This window comes from Aulostomus chinensis, chromosome 1 (assembly GCF_037954235.1).
Source record: "Aulostomus chinensis isolate RoL2024-O1b breed Wild chromosome 1, RoL_Achi_v1.0, whole genome shotgun sequence".
In the NCBI taxonomy this organism is placed as follows: domain Eukaryota; kingdom Metazoa; phylum Chordata; class Actinopteri; order Syngnathiformes; family Aulostomidae; genus Aulostomus; species Aulostomus chinensis.
The window spans coordinates 43,111,073-43,136,093 of record NC_141320.1 but is presented as its reverse complement, the minus strand read 5'-3'; the positions used below and the strand labels follow the sequence as shown (position 1 = coordinate 43,136,093).

General features: G+C 39.3%; 2 non-coding genes across 2 annotated transcripts; both read left to right on the top strand.

Moving 5' to 3' along the window:
- The first annotated feature begins 2,160 nt into the window (after positions 1 to 2,160).
- Positions 2,161 to 2,232, top strand: trnaa-cgc (transfer RNA alanine (anticodon CGC)). The gene has a single exon. It is a non-coding gene; the product is annotated as a tRNA-Ala (tRNA).
- A 2,952-nt stretch (positions 2,233 to 5,184) lies between these two features.
- trnae-uuc (transfer RNA glutamic acid (anticodon UUC)) lies at positions 5,185 to 5,256 on the top strand. Its single transcript has one exon. It is a non-coding gene; the product is annotated as a tRNA-Glu (tRNA).
- The last annotated feature ends 19,765 nt before the right edge of the window (positions 5,257 to 25,021 follow it).

The following is a 25,021-nucleotide window of genomic DNA, read 5'->3' as shown; positions in this document are numbered from 1 at the left end:
ACATGCAGAGGCTCTACTTGATCACCACCCTGGTGTTTGACTATTTGGAGTGGATGTTCTTGTTATGATTTGTCTGTTTATCTGCTGCCCCCACGACCTGCGGTGGGAGCTAATTAGCAGTATGCACCAAAACCTAGTTAGACATGGATGCTCTCAAACCAAATCCCTGCCATCGTTCGAAATAATAAAAACACAAGAACACATCTGAGGTTCCTTTTTAGCTGGAATGTTCCTTTCAGAGCTTTAAGACTGAGGAGAAGGATTTTAAACTCTGTTCTGGATTGGTGATGTGGTCTCTCCTCCTAGTTCCTGTCCATGCACTTCTTCCTCCACTTCAAGACTGCAGCTGCTTTCTGGAGCAGCTGCAGTCTTGAAGTGGAGGTTCACTTTTCTGGACCTTTGGCCTTCCCAGCTCACCAGGGTGCTCCCAGCAACTGGAGACAGTTCTGGACCCATTGGGTCTGGTCCTGCTGACGCTATCTGCAATGCTCGTGCTAGCGCGAGTGGATAGGCCTGCCATTTAAATACCATCTTACTCACTCCACAGCAAATTCCAGGCGACTGAAATAAAACTCCAGAATATCAATTTAAAGTGTTTGTTGATAGAATCATTCTGGGGAGGAAACTTTTAGTACATCGCGGTTCTTTTTGAGGGACAAACCTCAGATTTCAGGTGTAATTTTACCTCTCCTCTAGTCGGTAGAAGTGGGCTCACGTTACAGCTTCAGAGGACTGTCATGCTACTGACTGAATGTATTCCTCAGCCATTGATGAGTCGGCCGATATTTATCTATAATATATATTTATATATCCAGTGACTTCTACCAGTGCTGTCTCTGTGCTGGGCTCTAAAACCAGACTGAAACCCTCAAATCAACTCTTGTTATGGAGGAAGTCACTCAGCTGATTAGCAGCTGCTTTCTCCAGGATTTTAGAGAGGAGGGGAGGTCAGCTATCAGTCCATAGTTGGCTAGAACCTCAGGGTATCCACAGCTTCCCTGACCAGGACTTGAACCCTAGGCTGTGGCAGTGAGAGCACCAACTCTAGCCACTAGACCATCAGGGACCACACTGACCAGAGTTTGTCCTTGCAGGAGTCAGTGACTTAATAGAGTCTAACAAAGGGTTGAACCTGAATGAGACAGTTTCCCTTCAACGTGGGGCCATGGCAGAGTGAACCAAGAACACTACAATGGGGGTGAGAGTGGAGCCATGATGGACTCACAGTTCATCACCTCCACCATCATGTGGACCACCTGATCACCTCTCCCTCAACCTCTAAATAACTCATTCCCTGACCGGGAATCGAACCCGGGCCGCGGCGGTTAGAGCGCCGAATCCTAACCACTAGACCATCAGGGACCACACTGAGCTCTCCAACAACAGAGACTATAAACAATGACTCAAGAACACAGGACTCTGTGGTCTCAGCTTGAGATGCAGAGGGTCCACCAAGACCACCAGACACCTCAGCCCCCTAAAGACAGTCCACCCCCAGGATCCTGTCCCCCTCTGCTCCAACTCAGCCCTCCATTCATAACGTGACTTTGTCTCAGTCTCTTCACAATGCCAGTCACTGAAACACTGACAATGTGATGGGGGCTTCCTGTCTTTACTGCATTTTTTTCAAGGCTCACAACTGCTACTTCCTACAGTCGTCTCTACTGTGTACTTGTACTACCAGTTGTTATGAGCAACTGTGGATTTCTAAATATTCCAGTCCTCAGTTTGCAACTGTATAGTGATGATGGGTCAGTTTAGAGCTGTCAATCAATGTTAATAATTGATCTTAACATCTGAAGATTATTTTAGGAACACAAATACTTTTACTTCATTCTGAGGATGAGCAGACGTTCAATATAATTCTCATTTCCTGGTCAAAGACTCCTGCTAGTCAGAGAGGATCTGGGCTGGATTGGAAAGCTTCAGAGAGGAAAACCTTCACTCTGGACTGGACTGAGAACGGAGCAGCCTCAGCTTCCTGGAGCCTTACTTGCCTCTGTGGTCTAAGGCTGTGTGGGCTGACATCACAGTGAAACTACTGAGATCACAGAGCCTTTGAGATCACAGGCTGACTTCCTTTTTATCCCTAAAATGAAGGAGAAAAATGTTGTGTCTGTGTTTGTGTTGCTGCATCAGTTAAACAGTGACTCTGACAGAGGGGATGTAGCTCAGTGGTAGAGGGCATGCTTCGCATGTATGAGGCCCCGGGTTCAATCCCTGGCATCTCCAGCTGGTCCTTTGGAGCCTTCATCTTACCAGCTAAATTGATCCATAAATGTGACAACAGTTGATAACAAACTACCAGAAGAGAAACCAGTCTGTTGCATATCAAAGTATTTGTAGCTGGGTCAGTGTGACTGTGAGCCTTCATAGCCAGCATGAAGGAGCTGGTTTTATCTTTGCTGGGGAAATCCCACACACAGCTGCTCTCAGTTCCACATGTGTGTGTCCTCACTCCTCCGTCCTCCTGCTGCCCTCAGAATACAGACACAATTCAACCTGGCAAGTTTGGAGCATAGAAGTGCTCCTGAAGAGATGTGTGTCAGCCCACAGCTGGCTGTTCTTACCTGGAACCTCAAGATGAAACTGCTTCCACAGATTGGAAATGAATCTGATGTTGACTTTTGGACAAATCACCTGTTCATCAGTTCATCATCACTTCCATCCATTTTCTACTGCTTATCTTGTTATAGAAAGGAGTCTATCTGCTGTGTGACTGAGGCAGTTACTGTGAGCTGCTGCATGTCTCAGTGTGTGTGTGTGGGGGGGGGGCTGTGTGTGACTGGTCGGCTGCCAAGGATTATTGATGAGATCAATCATGATCAGCTCAGAGATCACGGCCCAGAAGAAGGAGACTTTTTGATTTTTGGGGGTTCAGTTTCTAAGTCAGACACATCATCACAATTTGAAGTTTTCCTCCAGTAAAAAACAAAACAACACAAAACCAAACAAAAACATGATTTGACTTTTGATGTCTACATTTTTTGGAAATTGTGAGTCCAACAAGCAGGAGGCCGTTTGAGCTTGGAAACTGTGAAGCATCACCAGTAACTGCTGGTTAATTTACAGGTGTTTCCTCCAAAAAGTTTAAAATGAATGAATAAACCTTTAATACTACAGTTAGAAAGTAGTATTTTGCTATCATCTAATTTGATAGGTGGCGCTGTCACCAAAAAACAAAAGTCCAACAAATGCATTTTATCATCCAATTCAGTAGGTGGTGCTGTGGGGTCCTGGAACTGCAGCTCTCAGGTGCTGCAGAATCTCCTCTTGCAAAGCCTCACAGTTCAGAGTCGTTCCAGAATCTAGGAGCAGAAACCAAAGTCTCCTACGACGAGGATGGGATTGGAACCCACGCCTGCAGAGCTCAATGGATCAGCAGTCCATCACCTTAACCACTCGGCCACCTCGTCTCCTGACCGCCATGATGTGCTGCTTTCTCTTAGCCTTTGAAACAGCTGAACTCTTTGGAGCCCATTTGTCAGAAATGGACCCAGCAGGAGCCACTGAACACAACTCTGACATCATCAGGCTTCTTCCCAGCAGCTTGGTGCTCCAGAAGGAAGAATCCAGACCATCGCTACATCATCAGAGTGAACACCAGCTGATGTTGACCAGTTTAACAAGCCTTTGACTGCTAAATGACACCCAAGCTCAGATTCTCTTGTCCTGGTAGAACAAGTCAATGTTGAAGAAGATGAGAGGACCAGACTTTTTCATCCAATGCTGGAACAGCGTTAGACTGAAGGTCTGAAGGTCCCTGGTCTGGTCCAGGTTTCAACAGGGGACCAGCATCAGCCAGCATTTAAATGTGGACAACAGTGGAGGTGAAGCCCACATCAAGGAAACCAGCCTCCTATCACTGTCCTGTGCTGAGTTTCTTTAAAAAAAGTGAGACAACCTCAAGAGTTTCTGTTTCCTGTGTTGGATTTTGGCTCAGAGAATCAGAGCCAATCAGAAGCTTGTTGGTCTTGGATGCTGGTCATCAGGGGCAATGAGGGGCTCAGTGTCTTGCTCAAGGACACTTCAACATGGTCACCAGCTGAAGTGAGAACTGAACCAGCAACTCTGCTAGACGGCCACTCTTCCTCCAGGCCGTGCCCCCCGAACCTGAATCATCATGATGTCATTATTTGTTGCTTTAATTCACCAAATGTGTGACGTGGTGAGTTTGTCAGGAGTTTAAAGACCAAAGTTGTGAACACACAGAGAAGTAAACCTGTCAAAGCTGCTTCACTTGATGAGAGAAACTGAGGAACTGATAGAAGAGCAACAAAGAAAATGGAGTCAGAAGGTCGTCTTCTTCACCGCTCAGTCACAACACTGACACACACACACACACACACACACACACACACACACACACACACACACACACACACACACAAATAGTTTGTCTTTGAGAGAGGACAAAAAATGTTTGACTGTGCTGACATGAACTTTCATTGTCTAATTTCAGTCTCCTACAAAAGTGTGTGAATGTGGTCGTTGTGGCCGAGTGGTGAAGGCGATGGACTAGAAATCCATTGGGGTCTCCCTGCTCAGGTTGGAGTCCTGCCAACAACGTTAAACTGTTTAAAATTTAAATTTGACGCATTTTTCCTCTACACTGTCCTTCATCACAGCATTTAACATCAGGACTGCTCCCAGATCAGCTCCATGACCTCATCTTTGCACCAGAGTACCGCCCAAGTTCATCAAAAACGGCCAAGCATAAATATATAATATGTATATAATGTGAACACACCTTTACAGGTGCGTTAACGTGCTTAATAATAGAGAATGAGTGAAGGGTGCGTTCAGAGTGGAGTGCAGTACCACAGTCAGGCCAGCAGGTGGGGCTTTCGTTGGTGCTGTCTACCTAATTGCGGTGTCTGTGCTCTGCCAGCAGAGGTCGTGCTTCCCCACCAATCTTCTCGGGTGTCTGAGTGGTGCCGCCATGTTCAGGTCGTAGCAGGAGGACGTAGGTTGGTACTTGGCAGTTCGGACGTAGCGAAAGTCACGTTATGAATGGAGGGCTGAGTTGGAGCAGAGGGGGCAGGATCCTGGGGGTGGACTGTCTTTAGGGGGCTGAGGTGTCTGGTGGTCTTGGTGGACCTTCTGCATCTCAAGCTGAGACCACAGAGTCCTGTGTTCTTGAGTCATTGTCTATAGTCTCTGTTGTTGGAGAGCTCAGTGTGGTCCCTGATGGTCTAGTGGCTAGGATTCGGCGCTTTCACCGCCGCGGCCCGGGTTCGATTCCTGGTCAGGGAATGAGTTATTTAGAGGTTGAGGGAGAGGTGATCAGGTGGTCCACATGATGGTGGAGGTGATGAACTGTGAGTCCATCATGGCTCCACTCTCACCCCCATTGTAGTGTTCTTGGTTCACTCTGCCATGGCCCCATGTTGAAGGGTGACTGTCTCATTCAGGTCCAACCCTTTGTTAGACTCTATTAAGTCACTGACTCCCAAACTCTGTAATCCTCCTTAGTAGCTTTGGTTATTGATGATCTGCAATGGTTCGTGGGGGTGGAGCCTATCCCTCAGGTGAGGGGCGGGGTTTATCCTGGACAGGTCACCAGTCCATGGCAGGGCCATCACATAGAGACAGATTGATTATAAAAATGTTCATCCCCAGTTTGAAGTTAGAGACAGGATTTAAGTGTGGAAGGTTTTTGTATCTTCAATTTAATTCTGAGTGTTGTAAACTGTTTCTAACAAACTCTACTGTTGAACAGTCAAAATGTTTTCTAACCAAGCTGAATGCTCTCATATACTTTTTAAAGTTGAGTTTCTCTCACATCCTCCTGAGATCAAAGACAGAATTCTAGGTACAAATAAATACACTATCAAAGCCCTGATGACATCATCATCAATTCTGACTTTGATCTGGAGGCTCTTGCTTTCTTGCTTCAAATAAAAAACGTTGTTCCAGGGAAAAGTCTGCACATAAACACACACACACACACACACACACACACACACACACACACACACACATGCACACACACACACACACACAGCCTGTCTTCAGTATAAAATGGTCTGTCACGTTCTCTCACGTTGGAAGATTTCTCTGACTCCATTGTGAATACAGAGATTCTTCATCTGCCACCTGAGTCTTGATCCACTGATTCCTCTGATCCACCTCTTTCTGCTCCAACAAGGCTGACATGGATCAGGTGGGTCCATGTCATCCAATCAGGAGGTTTCTCCTCTCAGTTAATTTTCTTCATCCCAGTTTAGATTGATTCTTCTCAGCCTGATGAGGGAGCATCTGATCAGGTGTTTGGCTGCTTGTTGGTTGTAATTCCATAGATTTTAATCTCAGATGTTATAGAATTAATAAGAACATCTTAAAGACCTTTGTCCAACACTTGAAACTCTCCTGTCTGTCCAGGCCCAACTGGCCTTTGGTAGTGAGGTGGTGGATGCATGTGAATGAAATGAGGCTGGTGTTGCTGTGAGGAGCCACTAGAGGGAGACACCTGTCGTTCCTCCCAGCTGACAACGAGGCTTCACAGCTGCATTGGAAGCTGTCCTTTATTGGTCCCAACTGTCTTGAGCTCAGGGGCCAAACTCACCAACAACACTTCCTCCTGGTCATGTGGTCTGTTTGTCAGGAGATTCAATCCAAAGTTGTTGACACACAAGAGAAGAAAACACGTCAAAGTTTGTTCATTTTTATGAATCAAACTGAAAATGAACAGAAGAGTGACAGTGAAAATGGATTCAAAAATAATGAATAATCATGAATAATGAATAAATGCTCAGAATTTACTGGCATTTGACTGCATTTAGTGGTTAATCAGTAGATGAAAGAGGAACATATATATTCTATACATGTGATGTACGTACGTGGCTGTGGACAAAAGCGTCTGCTCAATGAAATTGTAGGATTGTAGACTTCTATAAATGTAGAATATAATTGTAGAAATGCTCTCTCTCACCATCCCCAACGTCTGTGCCAGGGTCTCTGGCCAGTGGTCAATGGCTCATATCACCTGCCCAGGATGGATCCAGCTTGCTTGTCTTTGTAATTCTGCACTTATTAGAGACCTGGAAACAAAGGAATGCTGAAAAAGAGAAAATAGGACCTCACACAAATGGGCTTGTGACAGAAATTAAGATCATTTTGTGGATATCCATCCTCTTCAAATGTGTGTGTGAATGTGGTTGTTGTGGCTGAGTGGTGAAGGCGATGGACTAGAAATCCATTGGGGTGTCCCTGCTCAGGTTGGAGTCCTGCCAGCAACGTTAAACTGTTGATGTTCTATGTCAGGGTGAACGTCCTACCTGTGCCTGATTCAGTGTGGTGGCTCACACCTGAATTTATCCTAACAAGCTAACTTCTTAACGCCAATCTACACAGTTTGAATCATCAAAACCTCAAACTGCAGTAAGAATTTTCAATTCTCTCATCCACAACAATCCTCATCAATAAAATCTGGAAGAAGGAACCGCAGAAAGTCTGCAGGAGAACGTAGACGAGTGCTGCCACCGACCCGTCATGGGGAGGACCGGTAACGTGGTGACCCCACTTCCCAAAAGAAGCCGACCGTCCAGCGCACCCTCATCACCCAATAAGGACCTCGGGGAGATCCTGGACTCAGTTGACAGGAAACTAACAAGTTTCGATGCTGGACTCTCTCGTGGAAATCCTCCACAAAGAGCCTCCATGAGTCTCTGGAACTCAGCCAGCAAAAGGTGGCTTCACTGGCCACTAAAAATCAAGCCCTTCAAGCCTCCAGCCTCCCATCACTGTTTCCTCCCTCTCAAATATGTATCCTGAAATATGGATTTGAGTCTTTAGATGCTGTAACGTCCAAAGATCATATTCTTATTGACCCTCCCCCTTCTTTGTTCCACCATGGAAAGAGGAGAACTCTATTCTAGTTTAGTGGATGAACATAGAGGGACTACACCTGGATCTCTGTGTTTAACAAACAATTGAGTTAAACATCAGGAGTCGTGAGTTTGCTCAAAACTATTGACTTGGAGTGAGTTCAATGAGTTTATAGCCAACAATTCTCCATCAGCAGCACATCCTGCAACAGTGGTGATAAAAACCTTCCTTTTAACAGGCAGGAACCTCGAGCAGATCCAGGATCAGTGGGGAAGAGGTTACAAACAAAGGTACCTCAAAACCTCAAAACAGTGATGTCGGAAGAATTGCTCATGATCTCAAAATGATGCGACAGTAATGGAGAAAGAGTTGCTAATGAACTCAAAATAATGCTACAATGATGTTGTAAAAATTGCTAATGAACTCAAAATGATGCTAACAGTAATGTAGTGAAAGTTTCGAATAACCTCAAAGTAATGCTGACAGTGATGTAGTAAGAGTTGCTACGAACCTCAAAATAATGCGACAGTGATGTTGGAAACATTGCCAATGATCTCAAAATGATGCGACAGTGATGTAGTAAGAATTACTAATGAACTCAAAATGATGCTAACAGTAATGTAGTGATAGTTGCTAATAAACTCAGTGATTCTTTCAGTAATGAAGTGAAAGTTTCGAACAACCTCAAAGTGATGCTGACAGTCATGTAGTAAGAGTTGCTACTAACCACAAAATAATGATACAGTGATGTCGGAAGAATTGCTAATGAACTCAAAATGATGCGAACAGTAATGTAGTGAAAGTTTCGAATAACCTCAAAGTAATGCTGACAGTGATGTAGTAACAGTTGCTACGAACCTCCAAAAAATGCGACAGTCATTTAGTAAGAGTTGCTAATGAATTCAATTTAATGCTACAGTGATGTTGTGAGAATTGCTCAACAACTCAAAATTATGCTAACAGTAATGTAGTGATAGTTGCTAATAAACTCAAAGTGATGCTGACAGTAATGTAGTAAGAGTTGCTACGAACCTTAAAATAATGCAACAGTAATGTAGTAAGAGTTGCTACGAACCTCAAAATATTGCGACAGTGATGTCGGAAGAATTGCTAATGATCTCAAAATGATGCGACAGTGATGTAGTAAGAATTGCTAATGAACTCAAAATGATGCTAACAGTAATGGAGTGAAACTTTCGAATAAACTCAAAGTGATGTTGACAGTCATGTAGTAAGTGTTGCTACGAAACTCAAAATATTGCGACAGTGATGTCGGAAGAATTGCAAATGAACTCAAAATGATGCTAACAGTAATGTAGTGAGAGTTGCTAATAAACTCAGTGATGCTGACAGTAATGTAGTAAGAGTTACTAATAACCTCAAAATAATGCTACAGTGATGTCGTAGGAATTGCTAATGAACTCAAAATAATGCGAAAGTAATGTCGGAAGAATTGCTAATGATCTCAAAATGATGCTACAGTGATGTCATAAGAATTGCTAATGAACTCAAAATGATGCTAAGAGTAATGTAGTGATAGTTGCTAATAAAATCAGTGATGCTGACAGTCATGTAGTGAGAGTTGCTTCGAACGTAAATAATGCGACAGTGATGTTGGAAGAATTGCTAATGATCTCAAAATGTTGCGACAGTGATGGAGTAAGAATTGCGAATAAACTCAAAATGATGCTAACAGTAATGTAGTGATAGTTGCTCATGATCTCAAAGTGATGCTGACAGAAATGTAGTAAGTGTTTCGAACAACCTATAAGTGATGCTGACAGTCATGTAGTAAGAGTTGCTACTTACCACAAAATAATACTACAGTGATGTCGGAAGAATTGCTAAAGATCTCAAAATGATGCGACAGTGATGGAGTGAAAGTTTCGAATAACCTCAAAGTCATGCTGACAGTCATGTACTAAGAGTTGCTACGAATCTAAAAATAATGCGACAGTAATGTAGTAAAAGTTGCTACGAACCTCAAAATATTGCGACAGTGATGTCGGAAGAATTGCTAATGAACTCAAGATGATGCTAACAGTAATGGAGTGAAACTTTCGAATAACCTCAAAGTGATGCTGACAGCCTTTTAGTAAGAGTTGATAATGAACTCAATTTAATGCTACAGTGATGTCGTGAGAATTTCTCAACAACTCAAAATGATGCTAACAGTAATGTAGTGATAGTTGCTAATAAACTCAAAGTGATGCTGACAGTAATGTAGTAAGAGTTGCTACGAACCTCAAAATAATGCAACAGTAATGTAGTAAGAGTTGCTACGAACCTCAAAATATTGCGACAGTGATGTCGGAAGAATTGCTAATGGTCTCAAAATGATGCGACAGTGATGTAGAAAGAATTGCTAATGAACTCAAAATGATGCTAACAGTAATGGAGTGAAACTTTCGAATAACCTCAAAGTGATGCTGACAGTCATGTAGTAAGTGTTGCTACGAACCTCAAAATATTGCGACAGTGATGTCGGAAGAATTGCTAATGAACTCAAAATGATGCTAACAGTAATGTAGTGAGAGTTGCTAATAAACTCAGTGATGCTGACAGTAATGTAGTAAGAGTTACTAATAACCTCAAAATAATGCTACAGTGATGTCGTAGGAATTGCTAATGAACTCAAAATAATGCGAAAGTAATGTCGGAAGAATTGCTAATGAACTCAAAATGATGCTACAGTGATGTCATAAGAATTGCTAATGAACTCAAAATGATGCTAAGAGTAATGTAGTGATAGTTGCTAATAAAATCAGTGATGCTGACAGTCATGTAGTGAGAGTTGCTTCGAACGTAAATAATGCGACAGTGATGTTGGAAGAATTGCTAATGATCTCAAAATGTTGCGACAGTGATGGAGTAAGAATTGCTAATAAACTCAAAATGATGCTAACAGTAATGTAGTGATAGTTGCTCATGATCTCAAAGTGATGCTGACAGAAATGTAGTAAGTGTTTCGAACAACCTCAAAGTGATGCTGACAGTCATGTAGTAAGAGTTGCTACTTACCACAAAATAATACTACAGTGATGTCGGAAGAATTGCTAAAGATCTCAAAATGATGCGACAGTGATGGAGTGAAAGTTTCGAATAACCTCAAAGTCATGCTGACAGTCATGTACTAAGAGTTGCTACGAATCTAAAAATAATGCGACAGTAATGTAGTAAAAGTTGCTACGAACCTCAAAATATTGCGACAGTGATGTCGGAAGAATTGCTAATGAACTCAAGATGATGCTAACAGTAATGGAGTGAAACTTTCGAATAACCTCAAAGTGATGCTGACAGCCTTTTAGTAAGAGTTGCTAATGAACTCAATTTAATGCTACAGTGATGTCGTGAGAATTCCTCAACAACTCAAAATGATGCTAACAGTAATGTAGTGATAGTTGCTAATAAACTCAAAGTGATGCTGACAGTAATGTAGTAAGAGTTGCTACGAACCTCAAAATAATGCAACAGTAATGTAGTAAGAGTTGCTACGAACCTCAAAATATTGCGACAGTGATGTCGGAAGAATTGCTAATGGTCTCAAAATGATGCGACAGTGATGTAGAAAGAATTGCTAATGAACTCATGATGATGCTAACAGTAATGGAGTGAAACTTTCGAATAACCTCAAAGTGATGCTGACAGTCATGTAGTAAGTGTTGCGACGAACCTCAAAATATTGCGACAGTGATGTCGGAAGAATTGCTAATGAACTCAAAATGATGCTAACAGTAATGTAGTGATACTTGCTAATCAACTCAGTGATGCTTACAGTAATGTAGTGAGTGTTTCGAATAACCTCAAAGTGATGCTGACAGTCTTGTAGTAAGAGTTGCTACGAACCTCAAAATATTGCGACAGTGATGTCGGAAGAATTGCTAATGAACTCAAGATGATGCTAACAGTAAGTTAGTGATAGTTGCTAAGAAACTCAGTGATGCTTACAGTAATGTAGTAAGAGTTTCGAACAACCTCAAAGTGATGCTGACAGTCATGTACTAAGAGTTGCTACGAACCTCAAAATAATAAGACAGTAATGTAGTTAAAGTTGCTACGAACCTAAAAATAAATACGACAGTGATGTCGGAAGAATTGCTAATGAACTCAAGATGATGCTAACAGTAAGTTAGTGATAGTTGCTAAGAAACTCAGTGATGCTTACAGTAATGTAGTGAGTGTTTCGAATAACCTCAAAGTGATGCTGACAGTCATGTAGTAAGAGTTGCTACGAACCTCAAAATATTGCGACAGTGATGTCGGAAGAATTGCTAATGAACTCAAGATGATGCTAACAGTCATGTAGTGATAGTTGCTAAGAAACTCAGTGATGCTTACAGTAATGTAGTAAGAGTTGCTACGAACCTTAAAATAATGCAACAGTAATGTAGTAAGAGTTGCGACGAACCTCAAAATATTGCGACAGTGATGTCGGAAGAATTGCTAATGAACTCAAAATGATGCTAACAGTAATGTAGTGATACTTGCTAATCAACTCAGTGATGCTTACAGTAATGTAGTGAGTGTTTCGAATAACCTCAAAGTGATGCTGACAGTCATGTAGTAAGAGTTGCTACGAACCTCAAAATATTGCGACAGTGATGTCGGAAGAATTGCTAATGAACTCAAGATGATGCTAACAGTAAGTTAGTGATAGTTGCTAAGAAACTCAGTGATGCTTACAGTAATGTAGTAAGAGTTTCGAACAACCTCAAAGTGATGCTGACAGTCATGTACTAAGAGTTGCTACGAACCTCAAAATAATGAGACAGTAATGTAGTTAAAGTTGCTACGAACCTAAAAATAAATACGACAGTGATGTCGGAAGAATTGCTAATGAACTCAAGATGATGCTAACAGTCATGTAGTGATAGTTGCTAAGAAACTCAGTGATGCTTACAGTAATGTAGTAAGAGTTGCTACGAACCTTAAAATAATGCAACAGTAATGTAGTAAGAGTTGCTACGAACCTCAAAATAATGTGACAGTGATGTCAGAAGAATTGCTAATGATCTCAAAATGATGCGACAGTGATTTAGTAAGAATTGCTAATGAACTCAAAATGATGCTAACAGTAATGGAGTGAACGTTTCGAATAACCTCAAAGTGATGCTGACAGTCATGTACTAAGAGTTGCTACGAACCGAAAAATAATGCGACAGTAATGTAGTTAAAGTTGCTACGAACCTAAAAATAAATACGACAGTGATGTCGAAAGAATTGCTAATGAACTCAAGATGATGCGACAGTGATGGAGTGAAAGTTTCGAATAACCTCAAAGTCATGCTGACAGTCATGTACTAAGAGTTGCTACGAATCTAAAAATAATGCGACAGTAATGTAGTAAAAGTTGCTACGAACCTCAAAATATTGCGACAGTGATGTCGGAAGAATTGCTAATGAACTCAAGATGATGCTAACAGTAATGGAGTGAAACTTTCGAATAACCTCAAAGTGATGCTGACAGCCTTTTAGTAAGAGTTGCTAATGAACTCAATTTAATGCTACAGTGATGTCGTGAGAATTTCTCAACAACTCAAAATGATGCTAACAGTAATGTAGTGATAGTTGCTAATAAACTCAAAGTGATGCTGACAGTAATGTAGTAAGAGTTGCTACGAACCTCAAAATAATGCAACAGTAATGTAGTAAGAGTTGCTACGAACCTCAAAATAATGCAACAGTAATGTAGTAAGAGTTGCTACGAACCTCAAAATATTGCGACAGTGATGTCGGAAGAATTGCTAATGAACTCAAAATGATGCTAACAGTAATGTAGTGAGAGTTGCTAATAAACTCAGTGATGCTGACAGTAATGTAGTAAGAGTTACTAATAACCTCAAAATAATGCTACAGTGATGTCGTAGGAATTGCTAATGAACTCAAAATAATGCGAAAGTAATGTCGGAAGAATTGCTAATGATCTCAAAATGATGCTAACAGTAATGGAGTGAAACTTTCGAATAACCTCAAAGTGATGCTGACAGTCATGTAGTAAGTGTTGCTACGAACCTCAAAATATTGCGACAGTGATGTTGGAAGAATTGCTAATGAACTCAAAATGATGCTAACGGTAATGTAGTGAGAGTTGCTAATAAACTCAGTGATGCTGACAGTAATGTAGTAAGAGTTACTAATAACCTCAAAATAATGCTACAGTGATGTCGTACGAATTGCTAATGAACTCAAAATAATGCGAAAGTAATGTCGGAAGAATTGCTAATGATCTCAAAATGATGCTACAGTGATGTCATAAGAATTGCTAATGAACTCAAAATGATGCTAAGAGTAATGTAGTGATAGTTGCTAATAAAATCAGTGATGCTGACAGTCATGTAGTGAGAGTTGCTTCGAACGTAAATAATGCGACAGTGATGTTGGAAGAATTGCTAATGATCTCAAAATGTTGCGACAGTGATGGAGTAAGAATTGCTAATAAACTCAAAATGATGCTAAAAGTAATGTAGTGATAGTTGCTCATGATCTCAAAGTGATGCTGACAGAAATGTAGTAAGTGTTTCGAACAACCTCAAAGTGATGCTGACAGTCATGTAGTAAGAGTTGCTACTTACCACAAAATAATACTACAGTGATGTCGGAAGAATTGCTAAAGATCTCAAAATGATGCGACAGTGATGGAGTGAAAGTTTCGAATAACCTCAAAGTCATGCTGACAGTCATGTACTAAGAGTTGCTACGAATCTAAAAATAATGCGACAGTAATGTAGTAAAAGTTGCTACGAACCTCAAAATATTGCGACAGTGATGTCGGAAGAATTGCTCATGAACTCAAGATGATGCTAACAGTAATGGAGTGAAACTTTCGAATAACCTCAAAGTGATGCTGACAGCCTTTTAGTAAGAGTTGCTAATGAACTCAATTTAATGCTACAGTGATGTCGTGAGAATTTCTCAACAACTCAAAATGATGCTAATAGTAATGTAGTGATAGTTGCTAAAAAACTCAAAGTGATGCTGACAGTAATGTAGTAAGAGTTGCTACGAACCTCAAAATAATGCAACAGTAATGTAGTAAGAGTTGCTACGAACCTCAAAATAATGCAACAGTAATGTAGAAAGAGTTGCTACGAACCTCAAAATATTGCGACAGTGATGTCGGAAGAATTGCTAATGGTCTCAAAATGATGCGACAGTGATGTGGAAAGAATTGCTAATGAACTCAAAATGATGCTAACAGTAATGGAGTGAAACTTTCGAATAACCTCAAAGTGATGCTGACAGTCATGTAGTAAGTGTTGCGACGAACCTCAAAATATTGCGACAGTGATGTCGGAAGAATTGCTAATGAACTCAAACTGATGCTAACAGTAATGTAGTGATACTTGCTAATCAACTCAGTGATGCTTACAGTAATGTAGTGAGTGTTTCGAATAACCTCAAAGTGATGCTGACAGTCATGTAGTAAGAGTTGCTACGAACCTCAAAATATTGCGACAGTGATGTCGGAAGAATTGCTAATGAACTCAAGATGATGCTAACAGTAAGGTAGTGATAGTTGCTAAGAAACTCAGTGATGCTTACAGTAATGTAGTAAGAGTTTCGAACAACCTCAAAGTGATGCTGACAGTCATGTACTAAGAGTTGCTACGAACCTCAAAATAATAAGACAGTAATGTAGTTAAAGTTGCTACGAACCTAAAAATAAATACGACAGTGATGTCGGAAGAATTGCTAATGAACTCAAGATGATGCTAACAGTCATGTAGTGATAGTTGCTAAGAAACTCAGTGATGCTTACAGTAATGTAGTAAGAGTTGCTACGAACCTTAAAATAATGCAACAATAATGTAGTAAGACTTGCTACGAACCTCAAAATAATTTGACGGTGATGTCAGAAGAATTGCTAATGATCTCAAAATGATGCGACAGTGATTTAGTAAGAATTGCTAATGAACTCAAAATGATGCTAACAGTAATGGAGTGAACGTTTCGAATAACCTCAAAGTGATGCTGACAGTCATGTACTAAGAGTTGCTACGAACCTCAAAATAATGCGACAGTAATGTAGTTAAAGTTGCTCCGAACCTAAAAATAAATACGACAGTGATGTCGAAAGAATTGCTAATGAACTCAAGATGATGCTAACAGTAATGGAGTGAAACTTTCGAATAACCTCAAAGTGATGCTGACAGCCTTTTAGTAAGAATTGCTAATGAACTCAATTTAATGCTACAGTGATGTCGTGAGAATTTCTCAACAACTCAAAATGATGCTAACAGTAATGTAGTGATAGTTGCTAATAAACTCAAAGTGATGCTGACAGTAATGTAATAAGAGTTGCTACGAACCTCAAAATAATGCAACAGTAATGTAGTAAGAGTTGCTACGAACCTCAAAATAATGCAACAGTAATGTAGTAAGAGTTGCTACGAACCTCAAAATATTGCGACAGTGATGTCGGAAGAATTGCTAATGGTCTCAAAATGATGCGACAGTGATGTAGTAAGAATTGCTAATGAACTCAAAATGATGCTAACAGTAATGGAGTGAAACTTTCGAATAACCTCAAAGTGATGCTGACAGTCATGTAGTAAGTGTTGCTACGAACCTCAAAATATTGCGACAGTGATGTCGGAAGAATTGCTAATGAACTCAAAATGATGCTAACAGTAATGTAGTGAGAGTTGCTAATAAACTCAGTGATGCTGACAGTAATGTAGTAAGAGTTGCTAATAACCTCAAAATAATGCTACAGTGATGTCGTAGGAATTGCTAATGAACTCAAAATAATGCGAAAGTAATGTCGGAAGAATTGCTAATGATCTCAAAATGATGCTACAGTGATGTCATAAGAATTGCTAATGAACTCAAAATGATGCTAAGAGTAATGTAGTGATAGTTGCTAATAAAATCAGTGATGCTGACAGTCATGTAGTGAGGGTTGCTTCGAACGTGAATAATGCGACAGTGATGTTGGAAGAATTGCTAATGATCTCAAAATGTTGCGACAGTGATGGAGTAAGAATTGCTAATAAACTCAAAATGATGCTAAAAGTAATGTAGTGATAGTTGCTCATGATCTCAAAGTGATGCTGACAGAAATGTAGTAAGTGTTTCGAACAACCTCAAAGTGATGCTGACAGTCATGTAGTAAGAGTTGCTACTTACCACAAAATAATACTACAGTGATGTCGGAAGAATTGCTAAAGATCTCAAAATGATGCGACAGTGATGGAGTGAAAGTTTCGAATAACCTCAAAGTCATGCTGACAGTCATGTACTAAGAGTTGCTACGAATCTAAAAATAATGCGACAGTAATGTAGTAAAAGTTGCTACGAACCTCAAAATATTGCGACAGTGATGTCGGAAGAATTGCTAATGAACTCAAGATGATGCTAACAGTAATGGAGTGAAACTTTCGAATAACCTCAAAGTGATGCTGACAGCCTTTTAGTAAGAGTTGCTAATGAACTCAATTTAATGCTACAGTGATGTCGTGAGAATTTCTCAACAACTCAAAATGATGCTAACAGTAATGTAGTGATAGTTGCTAATAAACTCAAAGTGATGCTGACAGTAATGTAGTAAGAGTTGCTACGAACCTAAAAATAATGCAACATTAATGTAGTAAGAGTTGCTACGAACCTCAAATAATGCAACAGTAATGTAGTAAGAGTTGCTACGAACCTCAAAATATTGCGACAGTGATGTTGGAAGAATTGCTAATGGTCTCAAAATGATGCGACAGTGATGTAGAAAGAATTGCTAATGAACTCAAAATGATGCTAACAGTAATGGAGTGAAACTTTCGAATAACCTCAAAGTGATGCTGACAGTCATGTAGTAAGTGTTGCTACGAACCTCAAAATATCGCGACAGTGATGTCGGAAGAATTGCTAATGAACTCAAAATGATGCTAACAGTAATGTAGTGATACTTGCTAATCAACTCAGTGATGCTTACAGTAATGTAGTGAGTGTTTCGAATAACCTCAAAGTGATGCTGACAGTCATGTAGTAAGAGTTGCTACGAACGTCAAAATATTGCGACAGTGATGTCGGAAGAATTGCTAATGAACTCAAGATGATGCTAACAGTAAGGTAGTGATAGTTGCTAAGAAACTCAGTGATGCTTACAGTAATGTAGTAAGAGTTTCGAACAACCTCAAAGTGATGCTGACAGTCATGTACTAAGAGTTGCTACGAACCTCAAAATAATAAGACAGTAATGTAGTTAAAGTTGCTACGAACCTAAAAATAAATACGACAGTGATGTCGAAAGAATTGCTAATGAACTCAAGATGATGCTAACAGTCATGTAGTGATAGTTGCTAAGAAACTCAGTGATGCTTACAGTAATGTAGTCAGAGTTTCGAACAACCTCAAAGTGATGCTGACAGTCATTTAGTAAGAGTTGCTAATGAACTCAATTCAATGCTACAGTGATGTCGTGAGAATTGCTCATGAACTCAAAATGATGCTCACAGTAATGTAGTGATAGTTGCTAATAAACTCAAAGTGATGCTGACAGTAATGTAGTAAGAGTTGCTACGAACCTTAAAATAATGCAACAATAATGTAGTAAGACTTGCTACGAACCTCAAAATAATGTGACAGTGATGTCAGAAGAATTGCTAATGATCTCAAAATGATGCGACAGTGATTTAGTAAGAATTGCTAATGAACTCAAAATGATGCTAACAGTAATGGAGTGAACGTTTCGAATAACCTCAAAGTGATGCTGACAGTCACGTACTAAGAGTTGCTACGAACCTCAAAATAATGTGACAGTGATGTCAGAAGAATTGCTCATGAACTCAAAATGATGCAAACAGTAATGTAGTGGTAGTTGCTAAGAAACTCAGTGATGCTTACAGTAATGTAGTCAGAGTTTCGAACAACCTCAAAGTGATGCTGACAGTCATTTAGTCAGAGTTGCTAATGAACTCAATTCAATGCTACAGTGATGTCGTGAGAATTGCTAATAAAATCAAAGTAATGCTGACAGTAATGTAGTAAGAGTTGCTACGAACCTTTAAATAAAGCAACAGTAATGTAGTTAGAGTTGCTACGAACCTCAAAATAATGTGACAGTGATGTCAGAAGAATTGCTCATGAACTCAAAATGATGCTAAAAGTAATGGAGTGAAAGTTTCCAATAACCTCAAAGTGATGCTGACAGTCATGTAGTGAGAGTTGCTACGAACCTCAAAACAATGCGACAGTAATGTAGTAAAAGTTGCTACGAACCTCAAAATATTGCGACAGTGATGTCAGAAGAATTGCTAATGAACTCAAAATGATGCTAACAGTAATGTAGTGATAGTTGCTAATCAAGTCAGTGATGCTTACAGTAATGTAGTAAGTGTTTCGAATAACCTCAAAGTGATGCTGACAGTCATGTAGTAAGAGTTGCTACGAACCTCAAAATAATGCGACAGTGATGTCAGAAGAATTGCTAAAGATCTTAAAATGATGCGACAGTGATTTAGTAAGAATTGCTAATGAACTCAAGATGATGCTAACAGTAATGTAGTGATAGTTGCTAAGAAACTCATTGATGCTTACAGTAATGTAGTAAGAGTTTCAAACAACCTCAAAGTGATGCTGACAGTCATTTAGTAACAGTTGCTAATGAACTCAATTTAATGCTACAGTGATGTCGTGAGAATTGCTCATTAACTCAAAGTGATGCTGACAGTAATGTAGTAAGTGTTGCTACAAACCTCAAAATAATGCGAAAGTAATGTAGTAAAGTTGCTACGAACCTCAAAATATTGCGACAGTGATGTCGGAAGAATTGCTAATGATCTCAAAATGATGCGACAGTGATGTAGTAAGAATTGCAAATGAACTCAAAATGATGCTAACAGTAATGGAGTCAAACTTTCGAATAACCTCAAAGTGATGCTGACAGTCATGTAGTAAGTGTTGCTACAAACCTCAAAATAATGCGAAAGTAATGTAGTAAAAGTTGCTACGAACCTCAAAATATTGCGACAGTGATGTCGGAAGAATTGTTCATGAACTCAAGATAATGCTAACAGCAATGTAGTGATAGTTGCTAAGAAACTCAGTGATGCTTACAGTAATGTAGTAAGAGTTTCGAATAACCTCAAAGTGATGCTGACAGTCATTTAGTCAGAGTTGCTAATGAACTCAGTTCAATGCTACAGTGATGTCGTGAGAATTGCTCATGAACTCAAAATGATGCTAACAGTAATGTAGTGATAGTTGCTAATAAACTCAAAGTAATGCTGACAGTAATGTAGTAAGAGTTGCAACGAACCTTTAAATAAAGCAACAGTCATGTAGTAAGAGTTGCTACGAACCTCAAAATAATGTGACAGTGATGTCGGAAGAATTGCTAATGAACTCAAAATATTGCTAACATTAATGTAGTGATAGTTGCTAATCAAGTCAGTGATGCTTACAGTAATGTAGGAAGTGTTTCGAATAACCTCAAAGTGATGCTGACAGTCATGTACAAAGAGTTGCTACGAATCTCAAAATAATGCGACAGTAATGTAGTAAAAGTTGCTACGAACCTCAAAATACTGCGACAGTGATGTCGGAAGAATTGCTATCGAACTCAAGATGATGCTAACAGTAATGTTGTGGTAGTTGCTAATCAAGTCAGTGATGCTTACAGTAATGTAGTAAGAGTTTCGAACAACCTCAAAGTGATGCTGACAGTCATGTAGTAAGTGTTGCTACGAACCTCAAAATAATGCGACAGTCATGGAGTAAAAGTTGCTACGAACCTCAAAATATTGCAACAGTGATGTCGGAAGAATTGCTTATGAACTCAAAATGATGCGAACAGTAATGTAGTGATAGTTGCTAATCAACTCAGTCATGCTTACAGTAATGTAGTAAGTGTTTCAAATAACCTCAAAGTGATGCTGACAGTCATGTAGTAAGAGTTGCTACGAACCTCAAAATAATGCGAAAGTAATGTAGTAAAAGTTGCTACGGACCTCAAAATATTGCGACAGTGATGTCGGAAGAATTGCTAATGAACTCAAGATGATGCTAACAGTAATGTAGTGGTAGTTGCTAATCAAGTCAGTGATGCTTACAGTAATGTAGTAAGAGATTCGAACAACCTCAAAGTGATGCTGACAGTCATGTAGTAAGAGTTGCTACGAACCTCAAAATAATGGGACAGTGATGTCGGAAGGATTGCCAATGAACTCAAAATGATGCTAACAGTAATGTAGTGATAGTTGCTAAGAAACTCAGTGATGCTGACAGTAATGTAGTCAGAGTTTCGAACAACCTCAAAGTGATGCTGACAGTCATTTAATAAGAGTTGCTAATGAACTCAAATCAATGCTACAGTGATGTCGTGAGAATCGCTCATGAACTCAAAATGATGCTAAAAGTAATGTAGTGATAGTTGCTAATAAACTCAAAGTAATGCTGACAGTAATGTAGTAAGAGTTGCTACGAACCTTTAAATAAAGCAAAAGTAATGTAGTTAGAGTTGCTACGAACCTCAAAATAATGTGACAGTGATGTCAGAAGAATTGCTAATGATCTCAAAATGATGCGACAGTGATTTAGTAAGAATTGCTAATGAACTCAAAATGATGCTAAAAGTAATGGAGTGAAAGTTTCCAATAACCTCAAAGTGATGCTGACAGTCATGTAGTAAGAGTTGCTACGAACCTCAAAATAATGCAACAGTAATGTAGTAAAAGTTGCTACGAACCTCAAAATATTGCGACAGTGATGTCGGAAGAATTGCTAATGAACTCAAAATGATGCTAACAGTAATGTAGTGATAGTTGCTAATCAAGTCAGTGATGCTTACAGTAATGTAGTAAGTGTTTCGAATAACCTCAAAGTGATGCTGACAGTCATTTAGTAAGAGTTGCTACGAACCTCAAAATAATGAGACAGTGATGTCAGAAGAATTGCTGAAGATCTTAAAATGATGCGACAGTGATATAGTAAGAATTGCTCATGAACTCAAGATGATGCTAACAGTAATGTAGTGATAGTTGCTAAGAAACTCAGTGATGATTACAGTAATGTAGTAAGAGTTTCGAACAACCTCAAAGTGATGCCGACAGTCATTTAGTAAGAGTTGCTAATGAACTCAATTTAATGCTACAGTGATGTCGTGAGAATTAATCATGAACTGAAAATGATGCTAACAGTAATGTAGTGATAGTTTCTAATGAACTCAAAGTTATGCTGACAGTAATGTAGTAAGAGTTGCTACGAACCTCAAAATATTGCTACAGTGATGTCGTGAGAATTGCTCATTAACTCAAAATGATGCAAACAGTAATGTAGTGATAGTTGCTAAGAAACTCAGTGATGCTTGCAGTAATGTAGTAAGAGTTGCTACGGACCTCAAAATATTGCGACAGTGATGTCGGAAGAACTGCGAATGAACTCAAGATGATGCTAACAGTAATGGAGTGAAACTTTCGAATATCCTCAAAGTGATGCTGACAGTCATGTACTAAGAGTTGCTACGAACCTCAAAATAATGCGACAGTGATGTCGGAAGAATTGCTAAAGATCTCAAAATGATGCGACAGTGATTTAGAAAAAAAGTGCTCATGAACTCAAAATGATGCTAACAGTAATGGAGTGAACGTTTCGAATAACCTCAAAGTGATGCTGACAGTCTTGTACAAAGAGTTGCTACGAACCTCAAAATAATGCGACAGTGATGTCGGAAGAATTGCTAATGATCTCAAAATGATGCGACAGTGATGTAGTAAGAATTGCTAATGAACTCAAAATGATGCTAACAGTAATGGAGTGATACTTTCGAAAAACCTCAAAATGATGCTGACAGTCATGGAGTAAGTGTTGCTACAAACCTCAAAATAATGCGACAGTAATGTAGTAAAAGTTGCTACGAACCTCAAAATATTGCGACCGTGATGTCGGAAGAATCGCTAATGAACTCAAGATGATGCTAACAGTAATGTAGTGAAAGTTGCTCAGAAACTCAGTGATGCTTACAGTAATGTAGTAAGAGTTTCGAACAACCTCAAAGTGATGCTGACAGTCATTTAGTAAGAGTTGCTAATGAACTCAATTCAATGCTACAGTGATGTCGTGAGAATTGCTCATAAACTCAAAATAATGCGAACAGTAATGTAGTGATAGTTGCTAATAAACTCAAAGTGATGCTGACAGTAATGTAGTAAGAGTTGCTACGAACCTTAAAATAATGCAACAATAATGTAGTAAGAGTTGCTAATGCACTCAATTCAATGCTACAGTGATGTCGTGAGAATTGCTCATAAACTCAAAATGATGCGAACAGTAATGTAGTGATAGTTGCTAATAAACTCAAAGTGATGCTGACAGTCATGTAGTAAGAGTTGCTACGAACCTTAAAATAATGCAACAATAATGTAGTAAGAGTTGCTAATGATCTGAAAATGATGCGACAGTGATGTCATCAGAATTGTTAATGATCTGAAAATGATGCGACAGTGATGCAGTAAGAATTGCTAATGAACTCAAAATGATGCTAACAGTGATGTAGTGATAGTTGCTAAAAAACTCAAAGTGATGCTGACAATAATGTAGTAAAAGTTGCTACGAACCTCAAAATAATGCAACAATAATGTAGTAAAAGTTGCTACGAACCTCAAAATATTGCGACAGTCATGTAGTAAAAGTTAATACGAACCTCAAAATATTGCGACAGTGATGTCGGAAGAACTGCTAATGAACTCAAAATGATGCTAACAGTAATGAAGTGATAGTTGCTAATCAACTCAGTGATGCTGACAGTAATGTATTAAGTGTTTCGAACAACCTCAAAGTGATGCTGACAGTCATGTAGTAAGAGTTGCTACGAACCTCAAAATAATGTGACAGTGATGTCAGAAGAATTGTTAATGATCTGAAAATGATGCGACAGTGATGTAGTAAGAATTGCTAGTGAACTCAAAATGATGCTAACAGTAATGGAGTGAAAGTTTCGAATAACCTCAAAGAGATGCTGACAGTCATGTAGTAAGAGTTGCTACGAACCTCAAAATAATGCGACAGTAATGTAGTAAAAGTTGCTACGAACCTCAAAATATTGCGACAGTGATGTCGGAAGAATTGCTAATGAACTCAAAATGATGCTAACAGTAATGTAGTGATAGTTGCTAATCAACTCATTGTTGCTGACAGTGATGTAGTAAGTGTTTCGAACAACCTCAAAGTGATGCTGACAGTCATGTAGTAAGAGTTGCTACGAACCTCAAAATAATGCGACAGTGATGTCAGAAGAAATCCTAAAGATCTAAAAATGATGCGACAGTGATTTAGTCAGAATTGCTAATGAACTCAAAATGATGCTAACAGTAATGGAGTGAACGTTTCGAATAACCTCAAAGTGATGCTGACAGTCATGTACTAAGAGTTGCTACGAACCTCAAAATAATGCGACAGTAATGTAGTAAAAGTTGCAACGAACCTCAAAATATTGCGACAGTGATGTCGGAAGAATTGCAAATGAACTCAAGATGATGCTAACAGTAATGGAGTGAAAGTTTCGAACAACCTCAAAGTGATGCTGACAGTCATGTAGTAAGAGTTGCTACGAACCTCAAAATAATGTGACAGTGATGTCAGAAGAATTGTTAATGATCTGAAAATGATGCGACAGTGATGTAGTAAGAATTGCTAGTGAACTCAAAATAATGCTAACAGTAATGGAGTGAAAGTTTCGAATAACCTCAAAGAGATGCTGACAGTCATGTAGTAAGAGTTGCTTCGAACCTCAAAATAATGCGACAGTAATGTAGTAAAAGTTGCAAGGAACCTCAAAATATTGCGACAGTGATGTCGGAAGAATTGCTAATGAACTCAAAATGATGCTAAAAGTAATGTAGTGATAGTTGCTAATCAAGTCAGTAATGCTTTCAGTAATGTAGTAAGTGTTTCGAAGAACCTCAAAGTGATGCTGACAGTCATGTAGTAAGAGTTGCTAAGAACCTCAAAATATTGCACGGGAATGTAGTAAAAGTTGCTACGAACCTCAAAATATTGCGACAGTGATGTCGGAAGAATTGCTAATGAACTTAAAATGATGCTAACAGTAATGTAGTGATAGTTGCTCAGAAACTCAGTGATGCTTGAAGTAATGTAGAAAGAGTTTCGAACAACCTCAAATTGATGCTGACAGTCATTTAGTAAGAGTTGCGAATGAACTCAATTTAATGCCACAGTGATGTCGTGAGAATTGCTCAACAAC